This window comes from Notothenia rossii (assembly GCF_949606895.1).
Source record: "Notothenia rossii genome assembly, chromosome: 2".
NCBI lineage: Eukaryota > Metazoa > Chordata > Actinopteri > Perciformes > Nototheniidae > Notothenia > Notothenia rossii.
The window spans coordinates 15,848,750-15,863,586 of NC_136904.1; the positions used below are offsets into that span (position 1 = coordinate 15,848,750).

The following is a 14,837-nucleotide window of genomic DNA, read 5'->3' on the forward strand; positions in this document are numbered from 1 at the left end:
TGTAACTGCTGAGACCCTGAGGAACATGCACACTGGACTGACCTGCTCTGGCAACCTGATTTCCACTGTACGTAATAGTATTTGGTTATGGTATATTATTTATATACATCAAAGGCACAATGCACCCCCCAGAGAGACACATGTATTGAGAGTGATATTTTGCATAGGTAATGTGAAATCATCTTTACATACTAGAAAACTGTAGGAGCGGCAACTTGTTTTGAAATTGAATTTTTAATATCCGATAATAAAGTTGATCTGTTTTCTTTATTCTTCTCTCTTCCCAGCTCCATCCATCACCATTCTCTGTTCCTGCAGGTCCTGCTTGCTAATAAATGCTTTATTTTTTTACAGTTACAAATAAAGTCAATGTATTGTATGACATGAAGTTGTGCTTCATTCTGAGTCAATAATAAATTCATTCTGCCTTCAACTGCAAAATGATTGTGGACTGCACCGACATCCATGTAGCTGCCCCCCAGTAAGATGAACCAAGCAAAGCTGACACTCAACATACAGCTGTGCTCTTAAGTTGACATGAAGAATTTGTGAAATATTGGTAATTATTTGGAAAAAATGACTGACGATGCAGAAAACTTTTTTTATTTAGGAACAGTGGTCAGGTGAAGCATTTATCACTACATATGTGTCACACTTAAAAGGCCAAACACACTGGCCAAACACACCTCGTTTACAACTCCCCAGTTGATAGCCATGACTCCGTCTAAATTGTACCCCCCAAGCACCCTCTTCATGAGGGACGCGCATGGAGTGGATGAAAGTCCCGACCTCAGCACAGCACCAAAATTGCTGGCTGTCAACCTGCCCTGCCTGTGTAACTGCCACTGAGGATGTGTCCGCTGTCCTACGGTGGCTGTCTGGATGGCAGCTTGCTGGTCTCTGCTCAGTCGCATTGAGGCAAGAATTGCCTCAAGCCCCCGACCCCCACGCTCCTTCACCAGCTCCGGCACGTTGAAAATGGCCTGATGTTGAGGCTGCAGCTCTGGCTCAGGTGACAAAAGCCATGCCATGCCACGCTGCGCCCCTCAGTGCAGACCTGAACCATTCTACTTCCTCAGTGGCGATGTCTCTGGCCAGTAGGTTGTATGTCTCCTCTTGCTGTTGGTAGAGTTGAGACACCGGCTGGACTACTTTTGAAGTGCCAGGCTTCCTCCACTGGCACTCAACTTCTGTGGAGCTGATCTGCCACATGGCAAATATTGCCAATGCTGCAGCGTTGCTGCATTTGTACATCCCCCGTGCACAACCACAGACAGCGCTCTGCATCACGCCATCCTCTCCCATGTAGATCTGTACAAATAAAGTAAGTACCATGTTTGTTAACATGCTATAATAGATTGAATGAGCAATACAAGGATGGTCCAGATCTGGGGGTGGGAGGGTTTATTTTTCCATAGTTTTGTCCTCTTGTCTGATTGTTGTTGTTTGTTTTTTCTGAATTTTTTGTAATTTGTGTTGTATTGGTTGTGATTGTACATTGTATTTTTTTAAATGTGTATTACATTTTTGAAAAACATTTGATCAACAAAAAAGGATTTGGTCAGGATCTAGACTCAGTGTGTAGTTTATGAATTAATCAATGCTCTCTACATTAGGAAAACATACCAGTGTACCAGAGGGAGTCACACACAGCTGTGCCTAGATAACCAAACAAATTGACAACATAACCAAAATCCTTGAATCTACACACAGCAAATAAACTCAAATGACACAACGAGATGTAAAAAGGAGATCACACATATAGTCGATATAAAACTGTCCGCTTCAATCTGAAGAGCAACTAAAACAAAACACGGGAGTGTACCTTGTTCTTGTGAACACTAATGTTATCCACAGCATACACACCCGTATACAGTACACCCGTTCTAGGTTCTGATTGGCTCTCTAGGTTGGCATTCTAGCTTCTGACTGGCTGTCCAGGTTGTCAATCACAGCCGTGGTTCATATTATGCTAGTCGACTCGTAACATCGCTAAACTTTTTTTCTTGACGGTTTTCTCAGTCAACTAATGCTATTGATAACAGTAACATAAGTTAACAGCCCTGCACACTGCAGTCATTATATGCCGGGTCTGTGGTTCATCATCTTCTTTTTCATTCTCCTCCTTATTGACTGACATTAACCTTAAACATTGCACTCATATTACTCACCGAAACCTTGTAAAGCCGGTCCCGCATGCTGGCTCTTACAGAACCGACTAACTCCCCTTTCGTGTATGTACAGCTCTCAACGTGCCCAGACTTGTGGTGATTTTCACCTCGTTTTATACTTTTATTCTCATTCTGAAAGAATGAGGTGAAATGTGCCAACGTGACGGTCATCTTTGTGTTGGTGACGCGTATTGTGCGGGACCAGAGACATGTAGTTCACTGAGCGGCTTAACACAAAAAAATGTGTTACTTCACAGTTTTACGACACATTTTAATTTGTTTGACTTGCAAAATGTTCTTTTAAATTGGCAAACATCATATGTGTCATTCATGGCACAATTCAAACGGGATCAAAAGATACGTTTTCTCTCTCCATTGAATTCAATGTATAATTGTCCGCTTCCGGGGTCCCATGGAGGCTCCCGGAAGGGGAGGGACTTCGCCTCTCTATTCATTGAATTCCTCCATTTTGGCCACCATGACATCCTTTTCTTGGCAGCATTGGCACGCTTCAATTGTTTCCATGATTTTACATTTTTCACATGTACACCTAAATCAGTGATGCAAACACAGGTATGGTGAAAAAAGAGAGAAATATTCGAAGCAGAAAAAAAACTGCGTAATATACCATCTGACAATGACAGATTTTTCTTTTTGGATATTTTACAAATCACTCCGCTTTCAAACTCTATTCTTGTTATTTTTAACAACTTTTTTTTGTTACTGTCATATAGTATTTTATACCTGTTATGAGTCTCTAATGTCTCATTAATAACTATAATGATCATATCAAGGTGTGCCTTAACCTCACTGAGCTGAGGTTATTCGAGCCTCTCAGGAGAGAGCTCTCTTCCACCTGGTTGTAGAAAAGATCTTTAAATTCGTTAGCATAGCTAGCTAACCAGATGCTAATAACAACAGATCGCCACTGTGCTTACAACTAAAGACACAGCCTCGCAAACACTGCGGCATGTGTACGGCTCCTTATGGGTAGGCTACTGCAATATTTGAAGAGCTGGAGCAGCGTTCCGATGCTCTCCGTTACACCTTCCAGACAAGACATAACCACGTGAAGACCTATGGTGAAGACACGTTACGCTCTTGTTGTGTTCAGTGAACCTGTCCTTGGCCAGGAAAAACAGGCACTCGCTTGTTTAATTATTTTGCGATCTAGATTTCTTCTTCTTTTTTGAAGTGAGAAGTTGTCCGTCCGTCAGTCGGACGGACGGACTGACGGACCCCCCCCCAAACGAAAACTCTTCGGTTCTCCACGAATTACACAAGTCACCCAAATCAGCGTTAAAAAAGCGGGAGGCGCCGAAAAGCGACCAATTTGCATCACTGTAAATGTACAAAAGATAGTTGAGAAATAATTGCATTTTTAGGAGGAGACCTACTTCTGTGGTGAGTTCCAAGCCTAGCAGAGTGTGATGCAGTCACCTGAGCCAAGTGTCTATGAATTATAATCAAATGTATACCAGTAAATGGTAAATGGACTGTACTTATATAGCTGCTATGTATTATTATTTATTTACTATATATGAACATCTCTATGAATTATAATCACATGTATACCAGTCTGTGTTCTGTTGCCTGAGCCAAGTGTGCCCGCTATGTATTATTATTTATTTACTATATATGAAAATCTCTATGAATTATAATCAAATGTATACCAGTCTGTGTTCTGTTGCCTGAGCCAAGTGTGCCTGCTATGTATTATTAATTATTTACTATATATGAACATCTATGAATTATAATCAAATGTATACCAGTCTGTGTTCTGTTGCCTGAGCCAATGTGCCTGCTATGTATTATTATTTATTTACTATATGAACATCTCTATGAATTATAATCAAATGTATACCAGTCTGTGTTCTGTTGCCTGAGCCAATGTGCCTGCTATGTATTATTATTTATTTACTATATATGAACATCTCTATGAATTAAAGTCAAATGTATACCAGTCTGTGTTCTGTTGCCGCACCGGATCTCCGCCAAATCCAGGATCATCGTCCCCATTTTCGCTCCCGTCTGTATCTCTACCGCTACTTGAATACTGTGGCTCAAACTGGTATGGTTCCACCACGTTAGACTCGCCCGCATGATCTGATTCGACCACACCGGCATCCTCTTCAATAAAATCCTCCTCTTCTTGAAAGTGCACCGAGTCTATTGACGACTCACTGTCACTCGATGCTGTCAAAATGTCCGAGCCAGATTCCGACATCAGCCATATAGTTAGTGTATTATTCAAAAAGTGTTCTACTCGTGACGTGCGTGACGTCACTAACCGGCGAAAGCTGTTTGGTCCGGAGCGGTCGTGTAACATCGGAAGCGAGCATGGAAAATTGTAATAAATCACGATTTATAAATACAGCGGGCATATTGTCATTAATGACAAATGATTTCCCATTAATAATAGTATATATTATCCTAATAAGAACAGTGTTGTCCTTCATTTCGTAAGCTCTTTATGCTATATTTGAATAATATAGTGAAGGCATATTTATGTGACCGGATGTCTCCTCCCTCTGTGACGCTACTTGGCACCATGCCAGCGCACCTGCTATTTAAAGAGCAACTTCCAGGTTAAAGACACCTGTGAATAAATGTGTAGGAAAAGGATGAATACACTAGATTTTCAAAAAAATATACAGAAATATACACTAGTGACATCTGGCGTCGTTTTTGTAAGAAATGTTCACTGCCGCATAAAAAAGCCTCGGCACGTGACCTCCCGCGTGTGACGTAACACGGGGGACACAAGGGGGAGGGCGGCCGGTGTAACGTATTAATAAACATGGATCCCAATGCTAGTTTCGACACAGAAGAAGTTGAACATGAATATTCGAATGCATATGACGGACCACAACCTTATAATTATGAGCCTGCTAGGAGTCCAAGAGACCAGGAGCAGCCAAGGATTAGAAGAAATAACGACCATCGGAGAGAAATTGAGCGGTGGTGCGAGGAGAACCAGTGGAGAACTGGGCAGCTATATTGGTGAGTGACCGGCGTTAGCTACAGAATGTTAGCTAACGTCACATCACAACATTGTAAAGTTAGCTATCATATATCAGGCTATAACTAAAGTAGCATTGATAATATAGTAACGTTACTGGCAGGACTGTTGATACTGATCCATAACAGAAACTAATGCGCAAGTACAGTATCAGCCGTATCTCGCGTTACCTAATGCAACTCCACACTATGGTGCTGTGTACCGGAGGGGAGACGCGAGATACGGCTGATACTTGACGATCTGGCGGAGAAAGGTTGTGGAGCCTCCGTTGATATGTCGTTGTAAATGGCTTGATGGGAAGCAGGTGTGTAGTCTGGGAGGGTGCACAGCTGATTGCAGCAGGTGAGTGGAGGTTGAGCCGGGAGCAGCGAAGGGGGGGGGGGGGAGATAGAAGTAATACGGTTTCCTGATAAAGCTGTGGAGAGTATGTGCTGCAAGGAGGTGGATGCACAACGCACCCAGGAACGAACGCTAGCTCCGGTCCTTTTTACTGTGGACTCGATGTCCTGACAGGCTGGTATTTGTGCAACCTGCACAAACACAATACTGCACCATGATTACAAATGGTGAAATGCAATGTAAAACTACCGAAAAATACCAGCTCCCTAAAACACAACCGCTCTACTCAACGCAACTTCACTATACCCGCGGTCAGAGAGCGGAGATGTGTCCCCTGCGTCATGTAATATGACGCGTTTAACGTATGACCTTAAAAAAAAGCCATTTTTAAGAGCAGAGCTCAACATTGCTCCTTTCCCTCTGAATTCCTGCCCTTATGTCTCGTAAAACATATCAAATCCTACATTCACTTTTTTAAGTGTAATTTTCAAGCAAGTTTAAGCATAAATGTAGAAAAAATAAAAACCTGCGAGATGTTCTTTAAGTTAAACCACGAGCCTGTTTTTCAGGTTTCAGGCTCGAAAATGACATTCCCAGAACAAATGACCATATCTTCCCTTCTAAAAGGGTTAAATTAATAAAAAAAATCTCAAAGTAATGATAAACCTGTCAGTTGGATGTAGAAAAATCAGATTCAATATAGATGTTTTTTATTTTAAAGAAAATTCAGATTGAAACTGGTAAAAAACTGTAAATTATAGTGTCCGTCCAAAAGATATGTTGTACTTATAGTGAAAATTAACCTTGGATGATGGGTTAGTAGACTAAAAGCTTTAGGAATCCAAAGTACAACATATAATAAGTACCCTGTATCAAGATTAATGCAAAACAAGTGATATTTGACCTTTTTAGACAGATTTAGCAAAAAAAAACCTCTTCTGGGGCCATTTGGGTGGATTTTTTATATCTCTGGCTCCTCCTGCTGGATTTCGACATGTGACATCTCTTTCTAACCGTCAGATCCAATGGAATCGAGGGGAACTCCCACATAGTCCTTATTTGGTCATGTGTTTGTGTTAGACTGCTTCATTGCCAAGACCGGAAGCAGCAGCCACTCTGGTGGCTACCATTAGCAGCTAACTTTTGCTCTGCGATTTTTACATAAAAAGGGAATTATGGATTATAAATCATTCAAATTATTGCCCAGAAACTTTATCAACCTATGGATTAACCGATTCAGCCGCGTTTTTTCTCGTTTTAATGCCATTGAACATGTCTTTTGATCAGATTAACAGCTACGGTGAGACGATCTCCCTAGAAGCTACACTCTTAAAAATGGTGGGTTAAAAACAACCCAATCTGGGTAGTTTCTCAACCCAGCGCTGGTTAACTATTGGACCAAACACACGCTGGGTTAATTTAACCCAACAAATTGGGTTGCTCATATAACCCAATTTGTTGGGTTAATTTTACTCTACAAATTGGGTTATATGACCAACCCAATTGGTTGGGTTCACATTGACTACACTGGGTTTAGTTGTTAATGTATAATTATGAATTATTATGAATTATTACTATCTATAATGGGTTGTTCCCTTTTATAATTGACATTTCATTGGCACAACTGATAGTCAAAATTATCACATTATCACAATTGTGTGATACATCTTGTTGGCATTTTCTCACTTCACATCCTTCGGTTGTTTTCACCTCACATCCTTCGGTTGTTTTCTTGTTCAAATATATTCTCACACCAATGTAATAATAATGATTTATTAAAATTCTAATCAGAATATCACAGAATAACACATACAAATATACAATTTCCACAACATTTCTCGTTTAACAGCTCCAAAACACATAACAATTCCCATAAAATTACACAACAGAGGGAGAGGAGAGAGAAAGGAAGAGATGGGTGGGGGGGTTGCAGGCCAGTCTATTTGCATGCATGTAGTTGGGTTTTCAGGAACTTCACTGCTGGGGAAACAGTTCCTTGGAGTTCATACTCCACATCCTGGAGAAATTGCCAAGTAGGCAAACACTGGCTTGGATATTGGATGTCAAAGACATAAAAAGTCTTAAAACAAGTATCCACTGCTGCGAGAGCCGTCTCGGTCTCAATAGCCGTGCCTGAGATGACAACAAAGGCTTGAGAGCACAGCATCCCATCGTTAAGCAGCAGCACGAACGGGCACGACCTGAACGATTTGGCTTCCTCCAAATACTCCACCATGTTAGTTCCGACCTATGATGAGAAAGAAAAGAAAAAAGATAAGTATTTCTATTCACGAATACAATCTTTACAAGTTGCACCTCATTGTACAGAGGAATTAGGCTTTCCAACAGTGTAAAATAATAATTGGAGTCATTTCACTATGAATTTATATTTGAGTTTCTGTTCAAAGGTAAATTACTTACAGGCTTAACATCAATGAAGAATCTCTTTGATTCTTCCACACTGACGCGGACCAATTTTCTGCCCTGTTTATAAATAGGCGGAGGGAGCATGACAGGCAGCAGCATCAGGGCTACTTCTCCCCTGGCACCTGTAGGAGGACAATTATGGGTGTCAATATAGACTCGAATAGCCGTATAATACAGTATAATACAATAATATAAAGTTACACATCAATCAAATTACCAAAACATTTTTCCACCTCAGTAAAATGGCCTCTGCCCCACCCTGTCCTCCTCAGCCAATGAAACACTTATGCTGTGAGCATACTCATAATGCGACAGATCTGCCATTTTCTGATGGAGGGGGACAGATCCCCCCTCCCCTTTTGGTGTCCCCCTCTATTGATGTTGCACCGTGTCAGCCCAGGCATGCCAACGGCTTTATTGTTCTCCAAAAAATACATTATGTTCAGAACTCAGCCGCCCAGTTGCTCACTCACTCCCACTCCAGAGAACACATCACTCCAATGCTCTGTCAACTGGTTACCCGAACAGCAACGCATCAACTTCAAAATTACCCTCATCACCTACAAAGCCCTGAACCGCAGTTCAGGGCTTCAGTTGTTCAGTTCAGTTGTTCTACCGCAGCCAATTTCACAACACTGGAAATAGTTTGCAGCATAATTAACATGATGTACCGCACGTAAATGGATAAAAAGACTTCTCACATCCCCAGGAATTCGAGTTTTACATCTAAAGCAAACGTATCCCATGATTCATCTGAATTCTGAACTAAAAGGGCAAGCAGTGAAGGGTAAAGTCTGTCTGTCAGTCCGTCCGTCTGAATTTTTATTTAGAACATGGTGACAGTGTATGCAACCGCATTACTTACAAATTCATTATGTTTCTTAATGAATTTTAGCCTCTCGCCTATTCTGGGGATCAAGGTGGTGATGGTGTGAAGATCCAGGTACCCAAAGCTTTCTTCATCAATAGCCTCATCTGAATGACAGAACACAAAATATTACTACAGTCCCATTCATTTCCTATGCACAGAGCATATAGCATGCACATAATGATGACACAGTACCCATAAAATGAAGGCATGGAGGTGACTTATAAATTAGCTTACCTCTGAACCTTTCAATCAGTCCTGGAAGCTGCCACTCGGTCAATTTAGTAGTCACAAAATCGTCCATTGATTGTTCGTATCAACCTGAAACATCAACACAAAAAGAGTCCATTAAGAAAAAACATGAAATAAGATTCAGTAGTCCAAACGTCTTTTCACTGTTTTAACATAATGGTTAGGCCTAACGTTAACGTTACCAAAGTTTCAGTCGGCGGTTAAACTGTATGCGACTTAAAGTAGCTTTCCACCGCACCATGCTTATTGTAGTTGTAAGTGCACTGCCTTGCGGCCTGTAGCACCATCCTTGATGGAGCTATGTGTGGGCTGGACCTGTATTAAATACAGGAAAGGAGTGAGCAGAGGGTATGTTGTCGATTCTTGTTCTGTTTTCTGTGATATATCTTACTCACCCTCTCACTTTCAGTTGCGCGCGCTACTAAAGAGACACGCTACCATGGAAGCCAAACAATGGTGTAGCTCTATTAAAGTCAGAGTGGAAACAGTACTGAGTAAATGTGATTTTGTCAGAAATCGGGAGAAATGTGGGAGAAATATGACTGAAGAAACCGGGAGAGGGCAATGAAATCGGGAGTCTACCGCGAAATCGGGAGGCTACAAGTATGCCCAGTGCTGTGTAAAGCCTGGTGAGCTAGCTAGCTGAGGCCTGCTAACATGCAGAGGCTAGCTGATTCACCACCGCGCTTTTCCCTCCATAACACTCACTTGTGTGATATTGCATTAAAAGCCAAATTGACGAGATAACTAACGTTGTCCTCCTAGCTGCAATACATGACGCATTTCTAGAGTCATTTCGAGTAACAACAACATAGTGTGTTTGCTACATAGCTAGCCAGCTAACGTGTTAGCTTGCTACTTTGATGCAATGTACACAACAGTGCTCCACAAACTTACATCTTAACAACAGTATGACGCTTTATATAATAATATCAAGTCAACTACATGGTAAAACAATGTATATAATAATGTATGTAACAAACCTTGCTTTAATCGAGTCTCCTCTCTACACTTTAGTGTGACCGTCCTTCCATCAATGTCGTGTTGGAGAGAGACGGAGAGTAGTGGGAGGTGGCTGGTTTCGCGGGTCAACGTCAACCCAATGTGTTGGGTATTCCAAAACAAACCAACACAACTTCATAGAAATTGCAACCCAACAGCTAATAACTCCATACCCAACAGAAATAACCCAGCGAATTGGGTTCTCAGAATACCCATTTCCATAAAAATAACCCAATTAAATTTACCAACAGGTTCAACCTAGTGGTTGGGTTGACAAAATAACCCAACATTTTTAAGAGTGTATACGTAAAGGTACATGTTGTGATGTCTGTCTTTGCTTCCCCTGTTACAAGTTCGGATCACTCAGTGAACATACTATATACCTAAATAATCTGTGGAACCTCAGCTTTAATCGGATATCTTGTATGTGCAGCTACGATAAGTAATAAGGGTACTTTTATCTTGAGTTCTGTGCCAATGTCCGTTAGCATTTTTAGCTAAGGGGTCATTTAGATCAGGGGTTCCCAAAGTTGGGGTCGCGAGATGATTACAAAATAAAAATGGAAAATTAAAAAAATATATATATTATTTATAATAACGTTTGCATAGAAAAAAAATTCTTAGACAATCCACTAGCGCAGTATTTCTCAAACACATTTTTTTTTCTTCTGAAATGTATTCACTACCACCCCACTAACAAGTGACATGTAATGTAATCCACAAATGCATTTAAAAGATTTGCAAAAACACAAATATATTTGCAAATGTAAAACGGATCTGCAAATATGCAAAATATTTTCACAAATAAAAAAATATCTGTGAATACTATAATTAATTTACAAATAAACAAAAGGAATTTGTGAATATCTCTTTACAACTTTCATACAGGCATTTGTGAATCCATTTTATATTTGTCAACCAGAAATGCGCTTGTGGATCTCAAATCTCTGCTCGTGGGTCGTCTCTTTACACACAGAGTGTTAGGATTATGTTTTAAACGGGACCCAGGCGCAGGCAATGACTGAAGATGTTTAAATGGTTTATTGTTTCGGAGACTCAGGCAGGTTTGGTGATTATGGAGGTCCGGAGTGGAGGTAGGCAGTGAGAGGCTGGACTGATTACAAGGCAGGCAGGCAGGTAGGATGGAGGAAGAAGCAGGCAGGTTGGCTGGAAGCTCTGGTGGATGATGGCCGAGGGATTGCACACTGATGTAGAAAACAATCTGACGGTGAGTTGCTGGGAGACTGGAGTAGATAAGCTGTGTCCTGATTAGATGATGAGGGACAGCTGAGTCGGACGGCCAGGTGAGAGCAATCAGGCTGCTGCCTGCAAGGGACACCACACCCTCTCCACACACACACACACACACAGGGGAACAAACAGGGACACAGTTTGGACTGTGACACAGAGAGACAAACAGAGAGACTAACTTTCCGCCGGTCTCGACCGAAATCTGCTCGTGGGTCGTCTTTTTACACACAGAGAGACAAACAGAGAGACAAACTTTCCGCCGGTCTCGACCGAAATCTGCTCGTGTCACTCGGTTATTTTTGGAAAACAAGTGATGGCCTGCTGATGACGACATTTCCGCATTTCAAGGTTTCAATTCAAAGTATAAGCCTGATGGCTTCCCTCTGGAGTCGACGCGCGCAGCGCCATGTCGAAGTGCACATATTCTACATATTTAATCAGATCTTTTCGATTATAAGGAGTACAAATATCATGCAGATAACCACTGAATCGCTTGTGAGACTTACAGCAGCCAATAAGGCCGCTCAAAGCAGCTTGTGTGGGATTTGGTTGTATCGTATGTCGGTCAAGTAAATCTTGGCCGGTGCAGCGCTATGTTGGTCTGAAATGACAAATGGACACTCAAGAAATCACTAAGGACCTACCGAGCAAGAAAAAAAGATAAACCACGTGTCTCCCATCAGTTAACGTATGTGAGGAAACAAGAGAGAGACTGAGAAAATGGCAAAAAAAAACATAACAGTTATGGACGCGCTAGAGATTATTTTCGCTAGCACTCGTAAAAATGGAACATCAGAACCAGAAGGCTTCGACTCTTCTGAAGAAGAATACAGGGACAACAAGGATCCATCTGGACATGGGTACGTGTAAATATTACAGTCATAGCGTACTTTCACTTTGTGTGGAATAGCGCAAAAATGAACAATAGGTTTATTGAACTTTTTCTTTTCATTTAATTTCAAACCACTATTTAACCAGGTGAAACCCATTGAGATCATCGATCTCTTTGTCAAGGGAGACCTGCACTTGGAAATACGGCGGCGTATAACACAGGAGCCAGAACCTCCAGCTGTGCCTGCCACCAGGTCAAGATACACTGTGGCTCAAGGGCCTTCACCACTGCCATCACCACCAAGGACCAGCAGACCAGCATCACTTTTTCTATTTAATGTGTGCGGCAAAAAAATAATCACCATAGGGGCAGTGTGCCTGGCATCCCCACCAAACGTAATCTCACATAATTCAGAGCTGATTGGCTTGTGTGCCAGAAAAAGTGTAGTGTGTGAAGAGGAGACGCGAGAGGTGCAGTGACGCGTCCTAAAACCCGGAAGTAAGCTGCGCATGTGTTCCCTCGACAAAAAAGCGATGGGATTTCTCCATAGGATTTTAGAAAGTAGCTCAAAATAAGATCTGTGGGAAACGTACCTGTAGATAAATGCACATTTTGTTCAGCCGGATAATATCCACATGTCTACCCTACTTTTATCATTTTCTAATCATAAATCTATCGATCATTAATCTATCGATTAGATTTATGATTCGAGTTTTGAAACTACAAGAAGATAAGGAGGACTTTTACAAAAAAGTAAGAGAGATTTTGTCCATAAGGATAGGCAAATGGACTTCATCTTCAAGTCAAAGTAAGACCACAATTGTAGTGAAAATGGGATCTTACTAAGAGAGAACGATCCAATATATAAATGATAAAATAACATTTTTTGGGTATCCTTTTGTTGAACTGTCTGTTTAAAATGAACCAAGCATAAGTCTAAAAAAGCTTTGGAAAATAATAGAATATTTTTAATTTAGGTCAAAATATAATATTTTGAAACCTGAAGAGTCAGTGCCAGTGCCTCACCAGCCATGAACCTCACTGCATGCACGTCACTGCAGAAGCTTATATATAAACATCTACGTTTTTTGTGCCCCACCACTTTTGTACATATAAAAACACCACTGCACATCACACGACCTTGGTATGTCGTATGAAGTCATTCAGTCCCTGCTGTGGGGAAAGTAGATATATAAACAACTATTTTACTCAAAATTTGAATTTAAACATTTACATTTTAGACATGAATTACAAATGTATATACAGTGTTAGTCATATATTACACTACTTTTGTGAACCTAAGACTTTGGTAAACCAAATCTAAAACACCAGAAAAATGGATGACATGAGAAAGTCTGTGTTTTCACAAGAGTTTTGAAGATTTCAAAAACATCGGATGTCAAATGTTCAGCTTTAGAGCTAATTATCTCATCACACAGTGCTCTAAGGTGAGTGACTTTATACCAAGAACAGAGACTGTCCTGAACATTTATATATGTAACACACGGGGTGCCATGTATAACAAGTACATTTAAAAGGTGATTTAAGGAGACATCTAAAAAAGACTCAAGAGGGTTATTGCGCCTTTTTTGCATTACTATAATGAACAGCAATATGTTAGGTGCATTCTTTATCACCATCATGTTAGTGATACAGTTAGTTTGTGTTAGTTTATTTGTTCAATACAGCCTATATCGAGTACATACATTTGTATGCATTGATGTTGAAGTACTTAGGCTACTCCACTTTCAGGTCCCGGGTGCCAAAGCTGGCAGCGAAGTAGCCCCAGAGATAACTCTTTCTTCATATTTTTTGTGTATTCAGTCAATCGGGTCAAAGTTACAAAGCACTTCACATCTTATTAATCGGCCTAGTTTTACCTTACCAGTGTAGTAGTAAGGTTATCTGTAGAAAAGCACCGTATTTAGGTCAGTCTTCACTGTAAGGCTACATTAAATGTTGTAATATTCATTGTGTATACTGTATATTTGTGGAATGATGTTGTTGCCCTCTTCGCTTAAGCCTGAGCTCCCGCAGTGTATGTTCACAAACTAACTCAGTTGATATTATGCCACTTTTTTTACCAAGGGCCACATACAGACAAATATACGAAGGGCTGGGCCACTCACTAGAGGTATTTTGCCTCATAAGTTCAGTTATAAGTTAGCAAAATCAATCAAATGTAGGTAAATTATGCCTATGAGTGTTGGAAGTTCATCCCTTAAAACAGAAGCCTCAGATTAATTATAATAAGGAGAAATAGGAAGGGTGAATTTCAAGCTTGTTATATAAAAAGGTCATTAGGCGCATTCACACCGCAGTACTTTTCCCACATAGGTTCATGAGAACTTAGTAGTTCGTCCGTCTGAACTAAAGAGTTCTCATGAACTAAGAACAGATCGCGTTCACATTTAGGCAAATGAAGCCACTGACGTCACTTCTTCTTCTGCTTTGGGTTTACTGGCAGGCCGCAAACAACTTCACGGCGAATACTGCCACCCGAAGTCCCCGGCTGGAAGTCCCCGGAGTTGGGACTTCCGAGTAAATCGCCAGAACGCCGACACCTCCTCATCTCCACCACTCCCATGTTTTATTTTGTGTTGCCATAAGTTAGTCTCTCTGCATTTGTGCGCTGGGCTAATGCTAATGCTAATAATCCTAACGCGAGGATAA

General features: G+C 40.9%; 1 long non-coding RNA gene across 2 annotated transcripts; it reads right to left on the reverse strand.

Moving 5' to 3' along the window:
- Positions 1-7,070: 7,070 nt before the first annotated feature.
- Positions 7,071-10,421, reverse strand: LOC307028350. Of its 2 annotated transcripts, XR_013804944.1 has the most exons (5): positions 10,063-10,421; positions 9,065-9,148; positions 8,825-8,934; positions 7,954-8,081; positions 7,071-7,780 (listed from the first exon to the last, which is right to left on the reverse strand). It is a non-coding gene; the product is annotated as an uncharacterized lncRNA (long non-coding RNA). The 2 variants fall into 2 exon arrangements; XR_013804945.1 differs by having other exon boundaries at positions 9,065-10,420.
- Positions 10,422-14,837: the final 4,416 nt, after the last annotated feature.